We start from the raw sequence: 5512 nt of genomic DNA, 5'->3' as shown, positions 1-5512 counted from the left end.
AAAAAAAAAAAACTAAAAATAAAGGAAGGGAGTATTTGTCTTAGTTTTCCATATAAACTGTAAGTCCAGGTAACCAATTAGATAATGAGGACAAGTTATTTACAAGAAAACATTGGCTAATGAAGAGTGATAGCATTACTATTTTGCATTCTCTCTCTGAATAAGTAAACATTGCCAGTGGGTAATAAGACCATTAGCTGAGGACCTGTGAGAAACTTTATAATGGGACAGCTAAGGGGGGCTGACAGCATCTGAATCCATTATTTAACGTTAAGAATTGTCTTTAGAAAGGTAACCACTATTATGCATTCTCTTGTGATTCACTGGGATATAGACAAGTCCTCTATAAAATAGTCTTTCCAAAAGTTTGGACAGAAATTTGATCAAGGCTCTTTATAGGAAGTACACTGGACCGAGAAATATGTTAAAGGACACTTCGTGAATCCTGTCAGCAGAACTCATAAAGTGTAGGCCAGGTGCAGCAGCTCACACCTGGAATCCTAGCGCTCTGGGAGGCTGAGGTGGGTGGATCACCTGAGCTCATGAGTTCAAGACCAGCCTTAGCCAGAGTGAGACCCGTCTCTAAAACTAGCCGGGTATTGTGGCAAGTGCCTGTAGTCCAGCTATTTGGGAGGCTGAGGCAAGAGGACCTCTTGAGCCCAAAAGTTTGAGGTTGCTGTGAGCTGTGATGCCGTTGTACTGCAAAGTGAGACTATGTCCCCCAAAACAAAAAACTCCCATAAAATGAAATCTCTAGAGAAAAAAGAAATCTCAAGTACAAACAAGAATAGAGATTATAAAGAAGTATAAGAAACATATGAGGTCTGACAGTTAAGTTTGAGAACTTATCCTAGAAAAAGTACTACATACCTCACTGCTGAATATCACTATAGTCACCTTTGAAGCACTTCTCCTGGGAAGCCATGCACCAGCACCAGCACCTAGACCACCCTTCAAAGCAATTTCTGGAACAACCATCAGAGCTATCATTGTATTACCCTTGATGTCCTGAATGTCATCTTTCTTTCAAAATTTCCTTTATCTTTGGGGGAAAAGTCATTGGGGGTCAGATCAGGTGAGTAGGGAGGCTGTTTCTATTACAGTTGTTCACTGGCTAGAAACTCCCCCCCAGACAGCGTCCTGTGAGCTCTTTGCTTTTGTCCATCAGGGAGCTCCTCTAGGACCATTTCTGTGCGCACCTTTCTCATGCCAACATTTTTAGTTAAGATTTTCCTGTTTCTCTGTTAATGTTTTACATGGTCTGCTATGCTTCTGACAGTGAGCCAATGATTTTGACTCACAATCTGACAAATTTTGGCAATGTTTTCATCAATTCTGCCCATGACTGGCTGCCCTGACCTCTTTTATCAGTGTTGCTTTCTCTCCCTTCAGGAAAATGTTCAATCCATTTGTATGTGTCCACTTTCTTCATGGCATTATCTCCATAAACTTAGACTAATATGTCCTTGGTTTCACTTTTACTTCTTCCAAGTTTAACGTGAAACTTAATGTTTGTTGCTCTAATTCAAGCTCCAACCTTTTCTCATGGGCACAAAAACATGCAACAGCAATGATGAACACCACTCAGTAAGACACCACACATGGACATGAATGCAGCTGTGAGACGCTGATATACCGAGGTTGTGGTACCTTACCGTGCTGTTTGTACAGTGCTGCAGTGTAAGCACATGGTGGCAAGTTCATGAACTTAAATGTCAGGCCTCTCATATCAGCCCTTTCAATGGATCCTGGTTTGATCTGAACACACCGATCAAATTTGAACACTAATTAGGTATTTAATGCTATTAAAGCAATTTTTTTTTCTTGGAGACAAAGTCTCACTCTGTTGCCCCAGACTAAGGTGCTATAGTGTGTGCTTAGCTCACAGCAACCTCTAGCTCTTGAGTTCTTGCCTCCCCCTTTCCAAGTAGCTGGGACTACAGGCTTCTGCCACAATGCATAGCTATTTTATAATTTTTTAGCAGAGATGGGGTTTTGCTCTTGCTCAAGCTGGTCTTGAATTCCTGACCTCAAGCTATCCTTCTTCCTTGGCCTCCCACAGTGCTAGGATTACAGGCGTGAGCCACAGTGCCTAGCCAGAAAATTTTGTAATATAAAAGGAGTATTAAGTAGTAATACAGAATTAATTAATTGTAAAAACATTTTAGGTAGGGCAGTAGTATTGTGGTTATGTGTATTTTTTTTCACAGCAACCTCAAACTCTTAGGCTCACGAGATCCTCTTGCCTCAGCTTCCTAAGTAGCTGGTACTACAGGTGCCCACCACATCTATTTTTAGAGACAAGGTCTTGCTCTTGTATAGGCCTGTGTCTTCCTGAACTCAAGCAGTCCACCTGCTTAGGCCTCCCAGAATGCTAGGATGCTAGGATTACAGGCGTAAGCCACTGCGCCTGGCCTGTATTTTTTTTTTTTAATTCTCGCCTTCGAGCCTATTTAAAACTAGAAAACCCTGGTCCTTGAATTTCTTATCTATTCAATAAGGAAGAGGATTAAATGTTTTCCCTGCTTTCTCTTTCCTCTGGCCATTATGTAATAGCCACTCCCTCTTGTTTTTGTTCTCAGAATCGTATCATGTTATTACAGGGTGCACACAGTGGTATTGCTTGTGGGTGAGACTTTATCTAATCCATGTGTGTCTAGGGCCAGGCACTCCAGGGCTCAGGGTGGATGGCCTGCCTGACCCTAGAAAGCTGCTCTGTGCTCTTTCCCTGACCATTTGCCCCCTCCGGAGCAGGGTCTAAACACAGCAGTGCTGGATCTTAAGTCAGGGGTCATCCAGGGGATTGACAACCAGGAATTTATAGACTGGGATGAGTCAGACTTGGTGAAGAGCCAGCTCTCTGTGTGGACATTCTAATTCTTCAAGAGGTGATAACTGATTAATACCCCTGAGGAAATCAGAGGCAAGAACCACACAGAATAGTAATGATTTACACCTTTTTTTTTTTTTTTTTTGCATTAAGTTGCTTTTGTTGTTGTCCTAATTTTTTCTTTTCTTTTTGAGACAGAGTCTCACTTTGTCATCCTGGCTAGAGTGCTGTGCCATCACAGCTCACAGCAACCTCAAACTCTTGGGCTTAAGCGATTCTCTTGCCTCAGTTTCCCAAGTAGCTGGGAGTACAGGTGCCTGTCACAATGCCTGACTATTTTTTTGTTGTAGTTCTCATTGTTGTTTGGCAGGTCCAGGCTGGGTTCGAACCTGCCAGCCTCAGTGTATGTGGCTGGCACCCTAACTGCTGAGCTATGGGCTCTGAGCCTGTTGTTGTTTTAATTAATGATCCATTCTTCCCCCGCCCCCAGACAGAGTCTAACTTTTTTGTACTTCCCCTCTCCCTTAGAGTACCCTGGTGTCATAGCTCACAGCAATCTCTAATTCATGGGTTCAAGCGATTCTCTTGCCTCAGCCTCCTGAATCGCTGGGACTGCAGGCACCCACCACAACACCTGGTTATTTTTAGAGATGGGGTCTTGCTCTAGCTCAGGCTGCTCTCGAACTCCTGAGCTCAGGTGATCTGCCCACTTGGACCTCCCAAAATATGGGGATTACAGGTGTAAGCCCCTGTGCTAGGCCTAATTATCAATTCTTTTTTTTGAGAGGGAGTCTCAGTCACCCTGGGGTTGAGTACCATGGCATCACAGCTGACAGCAACTTCAAACTGTTGGGCTCAAGTGATTCTCTTGCCTCAGCCTCCAGAGTAGCTGGGACTACAGGTGCCTACCACAACGCCCGGCTATATTTTTTAGAGATGGGATCTCAATCTTGCTCAGGCTGTGATTATCCACTGTTAAGCTGGGGTCATGTTATGTTTTCCTCCCAGAGTTTCTGGTTCAGTAGTACTTTTTTAATCTATACATAAGAATTATACATATTGTATGGATTACATGTGATAGTTCAATACAAGCATACAACGCATAGTGATTGAGTCAGGGTAATTGGGATATCCTCAAATATTTACCATTTCTTTGTTCTGGGAACATTTCATATTTCTTCTAGCTGTTTTGAAATACATGGTAAATTATTAACTATAGTCACCCGGGTGCCATTGAACACTGGAACTTATTCTTCCTAATTAGCTTTATTTTTGTACCTTGACTCAATCTGTCTTTATTCCTCTCCCCCAATGCTTCCCAGCCCCTAGTCACCATTATCCTACTTGCTACCTTCATCAGATGAATTTTTTCAGCTTCCACATGTACGTGAGAATATGTGGCATTTGCCTTTCGTAGCTTCAGACTGTGTCACTTGTAGAAGACAGACCAAGAGTCCTTCAGGATTAATGACCAGCACGTCTTCTTTGGTAAGGTCCAGAGAACTATCATTAGCTGTTGACATCAAAGAATTGAGAAGAAAACACAAGGTGGTGGGACTCATCTCTGGAGAGCTCCACACCAGAGGGCACCCCAACTTCTTGCCCTGGGGGGCCCTCAAGAGCAGTTTCAGGGCTCGTACAGGGAGGGAACTGTCAACATTGCTGCCCATTACCAATGCATGAGGGGAGAGAGGAGTTTCTTGCCAGTGATGTCTTGGATAGTGATACTATAGCTGTCATCAAAGTTTATTATAAAGTAGGGCTTAGGCAGGGCTCTGTGCTCACACCTGTAATCCTAGCACTCTGGGAGGTCAAGGTGGTAGGATCCCTTGAGTTCAGGAGTCTGAGACCAGCCTGAGCACGAGTGAGACCCCATCTCTAAAGAACAGCTGGGCGTCATGGTGGGTGCCTGTAGTCTCAGCTACTCTGAGCTTGAGGCAAGAGGATCACTAGAGCCCAAGAGTCTGAGGTTGTTGTGAGCTGAGCTGGCACTCTAGCCTGGGTGATAGAAGGGGACCTTGTCTCAAAAAAAGAAAAAGAAAAAGAACAAACAAAACAAAAGCAAACTAGGGCTTGAGTCTTGCATGTAGGCAGTGTGAGGCTTCCCTGTTTTTCGGACACTTAATTCAACTCTGAGAATAAATCCATGAACATTGGGAGGAAAACTGTTTGGGTATAAAATGGTTTTTCACTTATTATTTTATCTTGGTCCTTCAGTCATGATCCACTTAGTTGAGATTGTTGGAAATTTGTAACCTAGATATATGGCCCCTGGCAACCAGAGATTTGTTTTAAAAGAAGAGAAAGACAAATGCTGTTAGTTGAAATTATGTGGCCAAAGTTTGTTCTTCTAAAGATTGTCCTAAATGGCACCAGCCTCAATAACTGTGTTGCTACCACCACTAAGACTTTAGAACAAGGGTCCTTAAACTTTTTAAACAGGGGGCCATTTCACTGTCCCTCAGACCATTGGAGGGCCAGACTGCGGGCCCTGAGATGAGTCGGCTGCTAAGCAGGACAGGCAGCAGCGGCAAAATCACCCGGCGGGCTGGATAAATGTCCTAGGCGGCTGCATGTGGCCCACGGGTCATAGTTTGAGGATGCCTGCTTTAGAACTTTAACTTACAACTCTGTAGGCTGGGTGCAGTGGCTCACATCTGTAATCCTAGCACTCTGGGAGGC

The 5512-nt window shown here is 43.7% G+C and overlaps 1 protein-coding gene across 1 annotated transcript in view; it reads left to right on the top strand.

The window, feature by feature from the left end:
* AFF1 (AF4/FMR2 family member 1) overlaps positions 1-5512 on the top strand; it is a 199331-nt gene that overhangs the window by 52395 nt on the left and 141424 nt on the right. The window lies entirely within an intron of this gene.

Source organism: Otolemur garnettii, unplaced genomic scaffold, assembly GCF_000181295.1.
Source record: "Otolemur garnettii isolate 467f Iridium unplaced genomic scaffold, OtoGar3 scaffold00039, whole genome shotgun sequence".
In the NCBI taxonomy this organism is placed as follows: domain Eukaryota; kingdom Metazoa; phylum Chordata; class Mammalia; order Primates; family Galagidae; genus Otolemur; species Otolemur garnettii.
This window is presented reverse-complemented; position numbering and strand designations above follow the sequence as displayed.